General features: G+C 34.4%; 1 long non-coding RNA gene across 1 annotated transcript in view; it reads left to right on the forward strand.

The window, feature by feature from the left end:
• Window positions 1-8,412, forward strand: part of LOC119062757 (uncharacterized) — a 30,676-nt gene extending 22,264 nt beyond the window's left edge. Inside the window, exon 5 of the long non-coding RNA XR_005085044.2 lies at window positions 6,557-8,412. This is a non-coding gene — a long non-coding RNA (uncharacterized LOC119062757). The remainder of the gene's footprint in view (window positions 1-6,556) is intronic.
• Window positions 8,413-16,500: the final 8,088 nt, after the last annotated feature.

Here is a 16,500-nt window from a genome sequence, read left to right on the forward strand (position 1 = left end):
CTTCAACAGATGTTATTCAGATTTCCCCAAAATGTAAATAAGTGACCCCTGGAGAAACAGAAAATTGTAACGTGGAAATTTTCAAGAAAAATACATTGTTTTTCAGAAATTTATACCTAGAGAAAAATGGGAGTTATAAAGAAAATATTTATGCAACCTTAACCACAACTTTCTCTTCCTAATAATACTTTAACCATTCTGCTTTATTCATTTGCAAATTTTGCTTTTGTAACTTTGGTCATCAGAAACCACAATATGTGCTCATTTGTTTCTGACTTGAAACTCTGCTTTACTTTGTATTTAAAAAAATGAAATCTCTTTCTTCACACTTTATTTCTAATATCAATATTTCTCAAAATTTTAAAGTGTTTTGCAACTACACACCTAGGGAACAATTATAATTATTGTTTCAAAAGATTATTTGAGCTCAAACTACTTTAATATTTGGCAGTGAATTTTAAAATCTATCAATTCCTTAAAAAAACTTATATTTTATTTTCTCAACTTTGAACATGTAATTTTAAACTTTAGTGCAAATGATATACTCTATAACCTGTGAAAGACAAAAGCTTGTAAAAGATTTTAAGGAAAATAGGAAGACAAGTAGTATTATACAGAAACAGAGTAGTACTGAGGAAACATTTGGCTAATTTGTACCAAAATGATTCAGATTTGAATTAACATGTGTCTGGCCTACCTATTATCACTGAATGTCAATTCATAAGGAAACAAAGGTAGTGGGTTATAATAAGAAACAGAAATTCAGAAAAACTAGCTCCTGAAATCATGAATTGGTCACTCTATTTTTCCTCTGCTTTCAAAATGTGTTCTGGGACAATTATAAAGTATGTGCTAGGGAGGTAAAGTTGGAGGGATGGTAGGGAAGTTAAAGAAAGAGGTAGATATACAAGAAAGGGAGGAACTAGCACAAATAAAAAACATGAGCAAACCAGTTTTAGATCAAACTGATTGTTCTGGGTCTCATTGACCTTGGCAATACTCAAAGGGTCATATTTTATATAGATGAACTGTCTTCAATTTCTTCTGCATCTCTGGAACATGCAAATGTTTTTTGTCGATGCTTTATTACTACATTCCTTATATTCCTCAAAGTTTTATTATATTAAAATGTTTCTTGGTATATTTATTTGAATCCATCTTGACATTGTATTTTTCATTCTTTAAAAAAACATTTTTTTTGTTTTCCCTGAACTTTTGAACCTCTGGTTTCTAGTATGATACTGAAGCTTTCCTGACATATCCCCCAACTCCACTATATTTTAGAAGTATAACAACATAATTAATTGAGTTTATGAGACATATGAAATCATTCTCTTTAAAAATCACTATTAACTATGATGAAGCACCCTCCATGCAATTTTATTGGTATATTCTAGTTTGGGGAGGTCATTCTGCTGGGTTAGTCCACATCTGTACCAGGAAAATATTGTAAGTGATGTCATTTTTTGACCCCATTTTCCCATTCTTTGAGAGTTTTCTTAGTTTAGAAAAATACTCTCAGATGTAGTTAAAGGTAAAGCAAGAAGATGGAAACACATTCTGCTTAGAACTTTTCTCAAGTAATTACAGATGAGAGATTAGTCAGCTCTTTAGCAAGTTCAAATGTCCATAAGCACTCTGACCACCAGCTGTGCTGTCCCAGGAGCTTTAAGTGACATCATTTTGGGTGAGAGATTCTACTTACTTAACCTTCATGCTGCATATGATGATAGCACTTTGTCTCACAGTAAATCCTCCAAGATGCAACATATGTTTTCTAATGAGCTTGGACAACTGCTTTTAATATAGTTAAGATCCTTGGCATGAAGACAAGAATTAGTCAAGACTCATTGAGCTGCAAGTAAGAGAAAACTCTAACAATTAAGAAATTTATTATTTCAGCTTTGGCTGGTGTAGCTCAGTGGATTGAGCATGGGCCTGCAAAGTAGATGATCGCAGTTTGATTCCCAGTCAGGGCACATGCCTGGGTTGGAGGCCAGTTCCCAGCAGGGGCCAGTTCCCAGCAGGGATGCACCAAACAAAAAAAAAGCAACCATACATTGATGTTTCTCTCCTTCTCTCCTTCCCTTCCCCTCTAAAAATAAATGAATAAAATAAAAAAAAAAGAAATTTTTGATTTCACACACACACAAAAAAACCTAAGTCCAGAAATAAACAGGTTTCAGGTTGGTTGATTTAACAGCTCTTGGGTGTCTTAAGAACTGAATTTATTTCATCCCTTTCTTCTGCTTTTTATGTTGGCCTCATCCTCAGGCTCTGAGAACAAGAAGGTTGCAGATCTTCCAGGTATTACTTCTAGACCAAGGTTGTCCAAAGGTGGGAAGTGGGCCATCTAGTTCCTGAGTCCATTTCCTAGAAGAATGAAAATATTTCTTAGAAGCCTCCCAGAAGGGTTCCTTTTACAGTATATTAGTCAAAAATGAGTCATTTGCCTAGCTGAACCACTGGCATGGTGAATATGACTGTTATTATCGACTTCAACCCATTACCATTTATACCTAGATTTAGGTAGAGGGTAAATAAACATACCCATATTGGTTATCATTTAAACTAAATATGGGTTCTGCCTTCTGAGAAGAAATGAAAAGTTAGACAACCAGAGGTGTCTGCTATACACTCAAACCATTTTGAGGAAAATTTCAAGGAGAAATTAGTTTTATAAATCCAAAAATTCAGTCCACAGGAGGAATATTGTATTCAAAGATAACAATTCAATCCTATTTTTGTCTATGTTACTTATTAGAATAATCATGTTTTACAAGTACCCATTGGGATTTTGGCATTATTGTATATGAAACAATTCAATGCCAATTAAAAATGACATATATGAATAGTAAAGAAGCTACGTGCCTGTCATTTATACAACCAGGCTTATTTCTCATAAAATTTCTATGGCATAGATATTAAGCTCTTTTCCATGCAGACAAATCAAGGCCTAGGGAAGATAAAGTCTTAAAGAAGGTCAAATGACAGGTAGGAATTCAGATTCCATTTCCAGGTATTTTGAAGGTCTTAATGGAAATGAGTTAATGATATCTGGAGTTCAAGTTTTTAATATAACATTTGGGGGGATACCCAAAACAGGATTTATTTATAAAAAAAACTGGGTATTGATTCTTACAGGTTTAAACTTCAGTTACCTTCAAAGTATTCTCCATTTGATGCAATACACCTATGGAAACATTTTTTCACTGCTCAAAGCAGTTTTTGAATTCATCAATTTTGATGCCTTTTAGTGCTTCTGCCATTTTTAATTTAACTTCTTCCATGTTGGCAAAACATTAATCCAGGGAAATAAAAAAAAAGTCACTTGGGGTGAGATTGGGTGAATAGGGAGGATGAAGCACAGTTGTCAAAAACTCAGTTTTCAAAGTGCAGTGTGGGCAGGTGCACTTGTAAATCACTAATCATGAAATGGGAAAACACATTGAAAGAGTCTTAAAAAATTCACTGAAGTTGAATGAAACCTCTCACAACAACACCAGCTAGGACACTGAAACAGATGGGTTTCTAGAGCACTCACCTAGTGGGGGAAGCCTGTACTACATGGGGCTGTCCCTCCAGAAGGTAATTCTCTTTTTAGGGGGTATCCCTCATATACTGTTCTTAAATTGAATTCTTAAAAAAAGATTTCTCTAATCTGCTTTATCAATCAGTTAAAATTAGTCAGCAATAGTTGCATCTTCTCATGGATCAGTATCTTTTATCCTAAGAGCTTATGAAGTTGGGCATCAGGCTTTCTCCTCCACCTGGTAGTATGGTGCTATCCTTTCGAAATGATTCTATAAATTTTAGAGGAGCTTGAGAGTAGTCCATAATTTGCTACAATAATTAGATTAGTGAATTATTTCAAATTTTACTAGTAAAAAATACTGATACAGATTAAGCTGGACACTCAATAGATACCTCTGCAGGGTCAGATGGAAGTTGTAGATTTCTTAGCACTCTAATCAAAGTCTGGACACTCAATAGATACCTCTGCAGGGTCAGATGGAAGTTGTAGATTTCTTAGCACTCTAATCAAAGTATGTTAAAATAAAGATATGTATAAGAATTTTCATGCTATGTGCTGAATGCTTTGGTAGTAGTAACTTATAATGGTATAGAACCTTAGAATTTAACGTGTCTCAATAAACTTCTTTCATCCTCATGGCCATCTAATGGAGGTTCCAGGACAGCTGTTATTACTCATTTTCCAGGTGAGAAACCTCAGCCTCCAAGAATGAGTGACTTACATGGCTTCATAGTTATTTGAAACTGGGACATGAACAACATCTTCCAGCAGCCTCTCCAGTGTTTTTTTCTTTTCCATTCTGCCATGCAGCTAAGCCTAGAGCAGTTAGAACTTACTGTTTCAGTGGTTGCTGGAGCCACTCGCCCCAGCTCTACAGAGCTCAGCTGGGGCTGTCTCTCAACTTTATGATCAGTGACTTCAGCCCCTGTGAGAATGTTTAAAGAAACCGGTGGATGCTTCAAACCTTTCCTTTGCTCCTCAAAAACTTATTGTTAAACATTACCAGAATATCACTAGTTAAAACTATGTTTATATATGTTAGCTGGTTTGGCTGTTTGGATACAAGTTACCCATTTCCTCTTTACTGATCAATGTTCCTCTGTAGGGTGAGCTTTGTATGTGCATAGAAAATAAAATTCCCAGTATTTTGAATTTATCTTTTTTGGAGGTTGGGCACATGTGATGTTCACAAAGCATTCATCTTCATATCATCAGTAAGTAGTCTAATCATGTTTTGTTTAAAGTGCATGTTTCCTCTGAGCAGATTCAAACAACCTTTGGATTTTATTCTTGTGAATACTTTTATGATAAATACTATTATCCTTTCCTTTTTTTGTTATAACAAATGAACTGAAACAGCACAAATGTATTGAGTTCTTTAGTAGTTAATCTTCTATGGGCCAGTAATGTAAAGGAAGCAGTGACCTGATGGTTCTCATGGAGCAACGTGCCAGTTGGGTTGGAATGAATGGAAACCATCTGGATTTAGAGTCTGAGTCACTCTAACACATCTGAGGCCTTCTTTGTCCGGTTAGCCTGGCTACACAACATAGGTGACCACCAAACTTGCCTTGTGTGTCCCCACTAGCTCTCTGCCTTATTGGCAATTCGTGCATTTGTTAGTGATGCGATTAAAGGCATCAACAATCTGTTTAAACATGTGCTTAAGAGAGCAACCTGTTCAGCTAGTGCTACCACTAGAACATGTGTACAAATTCTCAAGAGATGCATATTTTGGTGGGAGAGAGCTGCTGAGGATGCCCAACAGGGAGCTGTAGATGGCATCAGAGTGGGCCCTGCAGCCCCAGAAACACAAGGACTTGGAGAAGAGAATTAAGAAAGAACTGTGATAAGCATTACAGTCCTTTCCCTTTTGTAAACGATAAACTGATGCAACACAGATATGTTGAGTTCTTTAATATTTAACATTCTGTAGGCAGCTGAACTGAAGGAGGGATTCTGCTGCCTGTGTCTCCCTCCTACTACCTGTTGCTCTGTCAGTCTCCATGAAGTCCCTGTGGGCAGAGGCTGCAGCTTATTCATTCTTATATCTTGATTTCTTAGCATAGAACCTGACCCATTGTTAAAACCAATACAATATCATCAATCCTAATATGAGACACACAAAAACAATATTGATATATGCAAAAATACTATATTGTTTTATAATATGGCCTCATTTTATTATTACAACCCCCTGGGAATTAGGCTTTATTACCCCTGTTGTGTAGATTAGGAAACAGAATTTAAGAGAATATGAACTTGCTCAAGATGGGGGGTCTAGTTTAGCAGGTCCACTTAATTTTCTAGTTAGGAAATGGGCATTCTAAATATTGGGTTGGCCAAAAAGCCCATTTTTTCATAAAACGAAGGACATGTTTTTCATTTTCACCAATAACTTCATTGATCTGGATATTTTGAATATGTTGACTATCTCCCATGTGATACAATGTTGATTGTTTTCAATTAACATCTTAATGTGATTGCTATCAGATTCAACTGGTCTACTCAAATGTGGAGCATCATCCAACAAGAAATCTCCAGCACAGAACTCCACAAACCACTTTTGACACATTTGATTAGTCACTGCACATTTTCCATATACTGCACAAATCTGGTTTTGCATTTTTGCCTTTCAGTTGCATTTTTACCTTTCTTGATATAATAAGGCATACTATGCCAAAAATGCTGCTTATTTTCTTCCATCTTCAGTATTAACATGGCTATACAAAAATTCACCAATTTTGATAAATGTTTTTAATGCACACTGATATGACAGCTATCACAATACAATCTAACAAAATTGTTTTGAATGAAGTTAAAGATAATTAAGTGCTACTAGAGCCATTTCATGGAAAAACCAAACCAACTTTTTAGTCAACCAATAAATACATGGTTTTGATCTGTAAATATGCTCTTTGAATATCTTTGAGTGACTCTTTCTTTCTTAGATATTATCTTAACATATGAACTCTATTTTTGCAGGCTGTGCATTTTATGATTCTTTTTTTTTCCTTTAAGGTTGACCTTGACTCAGATAATAAGATAAACATAATCCAGAATGTCTACCCTCCAAACCACCTTATTGAAGGAACCATCAAGGGAAGAAAGTAAGGGTGTCTTTCCATGCTGAAAGTCACCAGCAATGGCAAACTTATGACATCCAGGGTCCACTGAGCACTCTTCTCCACCTTTTATGCTACAGTTGACTTCATCCACCACTCCCTCCTGCCTCAGGTTTCAGACTCTAGCCAAAGTCCTAACAGCTTGGCTTTGAAGTAAATCTGACTCTTTTCCCACTCCATTACCTGTTAGCAGTGGGATGCTTGGTATCTTTCCTACTCTGAGCCTCAGTCTCCCTACTCAGTGTGAGAAACCTTGCTGCATAGGTTTGATAATAGGGTTAGTTACATAAAATGATGCTCCTTAGTGTTTACCACAGTACGTGTTATATAGTGTAGCAACAGGTACCATTCCCTTCTTCCACACTCCAGGGAATGATATGGACCAAAGTCACTTGTCAAGTGAGAGACAAGACATGTTGCAGTCTTGGCTGGTGTCCTAATGTCTCCTCCTGCAGAGGCCCATCAGAGTCATCCTTAGTCTCTCACCCTAGTTCTGAAACAGCAGGAACCCTGTTGCGTTAAAGAAGCAAGGGATAAGTGACTGTTGTTCACTTGTGAAACCTGAGACCTCACCTGCTGCATACCGGGAGTGAGCATCTCCTTCAAATTTATGGTCAAGTCCCAGGACTGACATTAAGCATCTACCTTTCTGTGTTTCCAACTAGAACTCCTGGCCAGCCAGGGTGGGAGGATGTCTTATTTATTTCTAATGATATACAGTAGGCATTCAATCATTGTTAATTGAACAAATGAATTATTATGTAATCACTCTTTGGTTTTGTGGAACCATAAAAAAGGTAAAAACATAAGAATTTTACCTACTGTATTGACTCTTCTAAGGCAGGAATTGCCAAAGTTTTTCTTTAAAGGGCCAGCTAGTACATATTTAGGCTTTGCAGTCCATACTGTGCCTGTCACAGCTACTCAACTCTGCAATTACAGTGCAAAAGCAGCCATAGATACACAGAAATGCATGAGCATGGCTGTGTTCCAATAAAACTTCATTTACAAAAATAGGTGGTGAGCTGGATTGGATGAAGAAGTTGTAGTTTCCTACTTCTGCTTTTAGGGTTGGCAAAAATCTCACATTTTAAAAATTAAGTGTCATAACAAACTTCATAACACATGTTTTCAAAATATAAAGCCTTCAAACAACTATGCCTGCCCTGGTTGGCAGGCTCAGAATATCATTCATTCATCCTATGATTTTGGATCCTATTATGGTGCAGCACTTTTCTAGGGGCAAAAAAGGAAACAATTCCATAAATACAACTTTATTTTCATAGTTGATCCCGAGATGCTTGCCGCTAAAAGTATGTTGCTCATTACTTCCCTTTGTTTGTCTCTACTGGCTTCTGGGCATTTCTTGAATGGCTTTCAAGATATTCCTTGCCCACTTGGCATCATCTCTATCTTATCTCAATTTGGCATGCACTCAATAACTCTACTCATTGCAGCTTTGTCTCTTTGTTTTTGGAACATGCTATGGACTTTCTTGAACAATGCACTATGGCACTAGAGCCAGGGATGGGAGCTTGTACACTTTCACTGTTCCTTTGAGTTGACCTTCCAGTTTGAGCTCATGAAAAGAAGCAGCAGCTAAAGCTGTAGGTGTGTGTGTAATTTTAAAAAAATATAATTAAAATCTTAGAAAATCTTCATCTAAACACTTTAAATTATAAGGTATATACCATCATTATATATTTAGATGAGAATATAATTTAAATGGATACACTTGGACAATATTTTTTGATTGGCAGTCATACTGGAATGAGAGCATCCAAATCATCTTTGAGTATTATTAGCATTTTGGTAAATCACTCTTTGGTATTATCACCAAAGAACTTTATTTCTTAATTGGAATTATTTTTTTCAGTTAAAAAAAATCCCTTACTGCCTCCTTAGGAAATATATTTAGGCAATTATATCTCTTTACGTTGCCTATAATTTTTATACACATAGAGAAAAACTAATAAAGATACTTAGTGGTGTAATGGTAAATGTTTAGGAACAAGCATCCCAGAAAAAAATATAAACATATACATAATTTTATTGTCAATCATTCTATTATATATACATTGCAAAAATTATAAAAAGTAATAAAATATACATTACTCATTATCATAAATTTCATTTGATTCTCATATAATGCTCTTGGTGAGTTTTGCTGAAATCTTGTATCTGTAACCAACCTAGCACTTTAGTAGCTGTGCTTCTGACATGATTGTATTGTTATTGTCATAATTATGCAAGCAAGTGAAAATAAAACAACAAAAATGGATTTAAGGACTGTACTAGTTCTTCAGTGATGCCAGTGATATTTTTGCTAAATTGGATATTAGGTTTTGAAAACTATTGGGGAAGATTATTTCCTCAATTATTGCGCCATTTTATTATGTAACAACTATGTACACAAAACACTTTGAAGTATAATCTGTGTTACCAACATTTACTTCATCATTTTCTTAAGTGTGGCCAATCACCAAAACAAAAAGTCAAGCCCTAATTTGCTGCTGAAGTTTGTTGAGTTCTGTGGCATCAGTACTCCTGTTGTGGCCAATCTCATGCTGACAAAGAGATAATGATTAATCACAGAGTTAGGATGCATATTAGTTCACCATTACATAGTACTTCTGCCATGCCCATATCATAGATATAAAAATTCTCAAGAACATAGGCCAAAGCAAAATGGAGTAAAATATATAGGAAGTGATGATTTTTGAATTCTTATTAATTTTGCTTTTAATGTAACATTAATCTGTAATTTTATATATTGTTTAATAATGGTAAAGTTTAACAATTCCTGAAATTTTAACATGTATTTTGTAACCTCCTATAAAATTTCTGTAAATATAATGTGTTTATTTTGAGCCTTTATAAGGCTGTTCTGACTCTTGGAAAAACATGTGTTTTCCACTGATTTTGTTAATTACAGTTGAGTTTGGTGAATAACTCAACAATTAAAATTAAATAGAAGTACAGTTTTAGAAAAGCCTTTTAAGAAGTTTGTAAAACACATTAACAGTGACTCCTAACAAGATCAGTTATTTGTATCCCTTTCATGGAATTACCTTTGAAACTTGTAATGTATGTGGTGACTTTTATTGAAATGTATCAAAACAAACATGCATGTTGCAACTTGAGCAGGTTAATTGACCTAATTATCACTAGTAGATATTGTGAAATATATATTAACAATGAATGCGGAATTACATAAAACACAGATTGTAAATTTCATGGGTGTGGGTACTGGACCTAAATTCGTATTCAATAACATGGATTAATCTTGGCTAATTGTATCTATTTTTATGAGAATGTGTCATCCAGATTTAAACCACTTAATACATGTAAACTAATCATGAGGCTAATCTATAAAGAAGACCTTGGACACAAATAGCAATTATTGAGTAAATACCAAAGTCAATGGATAAACATAGATGTGAATATGATAAAGAAAATGTTTGGGAGTCTCTGAGCTTCCTGGATTTCCTGGAAGTCTTTTTGCTTGGCCAGATTGGGGAAATTCTCCTTTATTATTTGTTCAAATAAGTGTTCCACTCGTGGGTGTTCCTCTTCCCCTTCTGGTACCCCTATAATTTGAATGTTGGAACATTTAAAGATGTCCTAAAGAAGTTGGACCCAAGAAGGAACACACCAAGGCACATCATAATTACATCAGCCAAGATTAAAATGAAAGAGAATTCTAGAAGCAGCAAGAGATAAGGGGACAGTCACCTACAAAGGAGTGCCCATCAGACTGTCAGCGGATTTCTCAAAAGAGACATTACAGGCAAGAAGGGGCTGGAAAGAAGTATTCCAAGTCATGAAAACCAAAGACCTACAACCAAGATTGCTCTATCCAGCAAAGTTTTCATTTAGAATAGAAGGGCAGATAAAGTGCTTCTAAGATAAGATCAAATTCAAGGAGTTCATCATCACCAAGCCCTTACTTATATGAATGTTAAAGGGACTTACCTAAGAAAACGAAGATAAAAAAGATAAACGGTAAAAGGACAGCAAACTCACAGTTATTAACAACCGCACCTAAAACAAAAGCAAATTAAGAGGACAGCTAGATCAGGAGTGAACCATAGAAATGAAGATCACATGGAGGGTTAGCAACAGGGGAGTGGGAGGAGGAGAAGGGGGAAGAAGGTACAGAAAATAAGTAGCATAGACAGTAGATAGAAAATAGATATGGGGGAGGGTAAGAATAGTAGGGGAGATATAGAATCTAAAGAACTTGAGACACGTGTTCATGAACTAAAGTGGGGAGAATGGTGGGGGAGGGGTATGCAGGGTGAAGGAGAGCAGAGGGGGGAAATAAAACAAATGTAATGGCATAATCAATAAAAAAAAGTTAAAAAAAATAAAATAAAGAAAATGTCATCTTAATGTGAAGTCCTTGAGTATACACATTACTTTTAAATTTTTCTAGGGATTTCTTTAATTATTCAAGTGAAAATAACAGAAAATTCTTTATTAAATATCCACTTATTATTGTTCTACTCTCTCATAAGACATTTGCTACTTAATTATGAGTCAGGATGTCCGCGTGTAAAAGCCCTGGTGAATGGCATTGTTAGTTTGCCTGTAGATGCATGACTTTACAGAAACAGGACATGTAGAGTGAATAAAAATTAGTGTATGAAGAGGATGAACCCCAATCACTGCTGAGGGAAGAGAGCCAAAGAGGAAACCCATCTCTGGGGCATCTCTGCAGACTTCCCTGCAAATTGGATAGGCTCTTCACAAACTTCTGGGACCTGTCAAGGTATGGAAACCATTGGTAGCACTCAACACACTGGGGAGCAGCTCCTTAGCCTGTGTCTTGAGCAGGGATGGGGGCATAGCTGCTCATAACCTAGCCACAAGGTAATCTGTACAAGTACCCTCCACATTCAGACTTAAATGTGGCTCATTACATTGTAAGGCAAATATAAATATTTCTCTCCCTCATTTTATATTATTTATTTTTATAATTAAATATATTTTTAGTTTCATTGAATTTATTAGAGTACATTAGTTAATAAAATTATACAGGTTTCAGATATATAATTCTATAATACAGCAGCTATATATTGTATTGCATATTCACCATACAAGATCAAGTCTTCATCACTATTTATCACCCCTTTACCTACTTCTACCTCCTCCCAACACCTTCTCCGCTGGTTATCATCACTATTATCTTGTCTATGATGGTTTTTTTCTTTATTTAATCTCTTCACATTTTTAACCCAGCACTCAACTCACTTCTCTTCTGAATCTTGTCATCCTGTTCTATCTATTTATGAGTCTATGTTGTTTGTTAGTTTATTTTGTATGTTAGATTACAGATATAAGTGAAATCACATGGTATTTCTCTTTTTATGACTGGCTTACTTCACTTAGCACAATACTCTCTGGGTCCAGCCATGCTGCTATAAAAGGGAAGATTTCCTTTTTTTTTTTTTTTTTTTTTTTTTACAGCCAAGTAGTATTCCATTGTGTAAATGTACTACAGCTCAAATTTTGGCTATTTTAAATGACACTGCAGTGAACATAGAAGTGCATATATTCTTTCACATTGATGTTTCAAGATTCTTAGAATATTCTCATAAGCAGGATTTCCAGGTCATAAAACAGTTTCTTTTTTAAATTTTTTTGAGATAGCTCCATAGTGCTTTCCACAGTGGCTTTCCACCAACAATGTACAAGTGTTCCGTTTGCTCCACAGCCTGGTCAGCAATTCTTGTTTGTTGATTTATTGATGACAGCCATTCTGACAGGTGCTAGGTGATATCTCACTGTAATTTTAATTTGCATTTCTCTGATGATTAGTGGTGTTTAGCACTTTTTTATATGTCTATTAGCCATCCTTGGAGAAGTGTCTGTTCAGGTTCTTTGCCCATTTATTAATTGGATTATTTGTTTTGGTGGGTTTTTATTTGGTTTTATAAATTCCTTATACGTTTTGGTATTAAGCCCTTATCAGATGTATCATTGGTAAATATGTTTTCCCATTCAGTGGCTTGTCTTTTTATTTTGTTGATGGTTTCATTTGTTGTGCAAAACGTTTTTATTTTGCTGTAGTCTTATTTGTTTATTTTTTTCTTATATATGTTTCCCTTCCCTGGAGTGATATAACAGAAAAAATGTGCCACCTGAAATGCATGAGTTTTTACTGCCTATGTTTTCTTCTAGGATTTCTATGGTTTTGAGTCCAACACTTAAGTCTTTCATTCATTTGTGTTTATTCATGTGTATGGTGTACAGGTAAGAAGGTAGTCAAATTTTTTTTTTACACATATCTGTTCAATTTTCCCAACACAATTTATTGAGTAGACTGTTCTTACCCATTGTATGTTTTTGCCTCCTTTTTCATATCTTAGTAGGCATGGGTTTATTTCTGGGCTTTCTGCTTTGTCCTGTTAATCTATGTCTATTTTTATGCCAGTACCATGCTGTTCTCATTACTATGGCCTTGTAGTATAGTTTGATACCAGATAGCATGACTCCTCTAACTTTATTCTTTCTTATTTGCTGAAAGTAGTCAAGGTCCTTTGTGGTTCCATATAGATTTTTGGAATATTTCTTTAGTTTTGTGAACTATGCCATTGTTATCCTGGGAAGAATTGTGTTGAAAATACAGATTGCTTTGGGTACTATGGAAATTTTTAATGTTAATTCTTTCAATCCATGAACACAATATGTACTTCCACTTATTTGTATTTTCTCCAATGTCTTATAAATTTCTGAGTACAGATATTTTACATCCGTGCTTAAATTTATTCCTAGGTGTTTTTCTCTTTTTTAAGCAATTATGAATGATACTGTTTCTTAGTTTCTCTTTCTGAGAGTTCATTATTGGTGTATAAAAACACAACTGAATTCTGGATATTTACTTTGTATCCTTCTACTTTACTGAATTTATTTATTAGCTCAGTAGTGTGTTTTTGGTGAAATTTTTAGGGTTTACTATATACAGTATTATGTCATATGCAGATGAAGACAGTTTTACTTCTTTCTTTCCAATTTGGATTCCTTTTATTTTTTCTTCTTGTCTTATTGCTGTAGCTAAGGCTTCCAGTATTATGTTGAATAATAGTGGTGAAAGCAGACATTCCTCTTTTGTTCCTGATATTAACAGAAACCTTTTAGCTTTTTCTCATTTAGTATGATGTTGGCTGTGGATTTGTCATATCTGGCCTTTATTATGTTGATGTATATTTCCTCTATTCCCATTTTGCTCAGAGTTTTTTTTATCATAAATAAATGATGGATGTCATCAAATGCATTTACTGCACTATTGATATAATAATGTGTTTTTTATTCTCAATTTGCTTGTAAGATGTATCATGTTTGTTGATTTGTGGATATCATACCAACCTTACATCCCCAGAATAAATCCTACTTGATCATGGTGTATGCCCTTCTGAATGTATTGCAGAATCTGGTTTACTAATATTTTCTTGAGGATTTTAGCATCTACATTCATCATAGATACTGGCCTATAATTTTCTCTCTTTGTAGTGTTTTTAGCTGGTTTTAGAATTAGGATAATACTGGCCTTATAAAATGAGCTTAGAAGTGTTTCCTCCCCTTGAGTTTTTTGAAATAGTTTGAGAAGGATGGGTGTTATTTCTTCTTTGAGTTTTTGTTAAAAATTTACCTGTGAAGTCATTTGGTAAAGGATTTTGGTTTCTTGGAAGTTTTTAAATTACTGCTTTAATTTCTCAATTTAAAATCTATCTATTCAGATTCTCTGATTCTTTCTGATTTAATGTCAGAAGATGATACGTTTCTAGGAATTTATCCATTTCTTCCAGCTTGTCCAATTTGTTGGCATATAGTTGTTCATAATATTTTATTACACTCTTTGTATTTTTTGGTATCATTCATTACTTCTTTTTTATGTCTGATATTTATTTTTGGGGGTCCTCTTTCTTTCTTGATGAGTCTGGTTAAATGTTTGTTAATCATGTTTATTTTTTTGAATAATCATCTCTTGATTTCATTTATCTTTTATACTGTTTTTAGACTCTATTTTGTTTATTTCTGCTGTCATCTTTATTATTTCCTTCCTTCTACTCACTTTGGTCTTTTTTTCTCCCCATTTTATTTAGTCGATAATTTTCTTGTTTCTTGGTGTAGGCTTGTATGCTATGCATTACCCTCTTAGAAATTTTTTCACTGTGTCATAGATTTAGGATTGTTATTGTCTCGTTTTCATGTGCTTCAAGGTATCTTTTGATTTAATCCTGTATCTCATTTTTAACCCATTCAAGTTCAGTTACATGTTATTGAGCCTTCATGTCTTTGTGTATTTTTCCATTTTTTTCCTAGTTTGATAGCACTGTAATCAAAGATGTTTGATGTGATTTTAATCTTCTTAAATTTACTGAGACTTGTTTTGTTTCTTGAAATGAAGTCTTCCCTATATACTGTTACCTGTGTACTTGAAAACAATATATATTCTGCTGCTTTGAGATGAAATGCTCCTAAGATATCTGTAAAATCTCTCTGATCCAGTGTGTCACTTAAGGCCACCATTTTCTTATTGATTTTCTGTCTGGAAGATATATTCATTGATGCCAATGTGTGTTAAAATCTCCTACTATGACTGTATTACTGTCAATCTCATCCTTTATGTCCCTCAAAACTCTCTTTACATACTAAGTGCTCCTATGTTGGGTGCATAAATGTTTACAAAGGCCATATCCTCTTGTAGAATTGCTCCCTTCATCATTATGTTTTGTCCTTATTTATCTCTTACTATAGGGTTTGTTTTAAAGTTTATTTGGTCAGATATAAGTATTATTATCCCAGATTTTTAAATTTCAATTTGCGTGAAATATATTTATCCCTCCCTTTACTTTTAGCCTGTGTGCATTTTTCATTCCTAGGTGGGTCTGTTTTAGATTGCATATATGTTGACCTTGCTTTTTTATACATTCACTTAGCATATACCTTTTGATTGGAGCATTTAAGCTTTTTACATTTAAAGTGATTATTAATGGGTATGTATTTATTGTTATTTTATTCTTTTAACTAGATTCCTCTATTTTTTTCTTCTTCCCCATCTTAAAGCAATCTCTTTGACATTTTTTGTAATACTTTTTGGTGGTAACAAACTCCTTTAGCTTTTTCTTGTATGGGAAGTTATTTATTTCTCCTTCAATTTTAAATGATAAAAACTAGTCTTGGTTGGCTAAACTAGTCTTGCTGGGTAAATTAGTCTTGGTTATAGATTTTCTGCTTTTCATCACATTGAATATTTAATGCCAATCCCTCCTGGCCTGAAATGTTTCTTTTGGGAAGTCAGCTGACAGTCTCATGAGAGTTTCCTTGTAGGTAACTGTCTTTTTCCTTGTCTTTAACCTTTGGAATTTTAATTATGATGTGTCTTGGTGTGAGTCTCCTTGATTTCATACTGTTTGAGAGCATCTTGTTTGTGACTTTCATTGTTTTCTGGACATGGGTGTCTTTTTTCTTCACCAGGTTAAAAGTTTTCAGTCATTGTTTCCTCAGATAGATTCTCAACCTTTTGCTCTATTTCTTGTACTTCTGGTACCCCTATGATGTGGATGTTATGTTTCATGTTGTACAAAAGTTCTCTTGAACTATTCTAATTCTCTTTCATTTAAAAATTTTTTGTTGCTCTGCTTGGGTGCTTTTTTTTTCTACCTTGTCTTTCAAATTGCTGATTTGATCCTCTGCTTCATGCAGCCTACGTTAATTCCTTCCAATGTATTTTTGACGTCAGATATTGTATTCTTTTTAGTGATTCTTTCTATGGTTTCTATATTCTTTTTCATGCTATTATATTTCTCACTAAGTTCCTTGTGCATTCCATAC

The sequence above is a fragment of the Artibeus jamaicensis genome, unplaced genomic scaffold (genome assembly GCF_021234435.1).
Source record: "Artibeus jamaicensis isolate MK-2021 breed Jamaican fruit bat unplaced genomic scaffold, CSHL_Jam_final scaffold_916, whole genome shotgun sequence".
NCBI classification, from domain to species: Eukaryota; Metazoa; Chordata; class Mammalia; order Chiroptera; family Phyllostomidae; genus Artibeus; species Artibeus jamaicensis.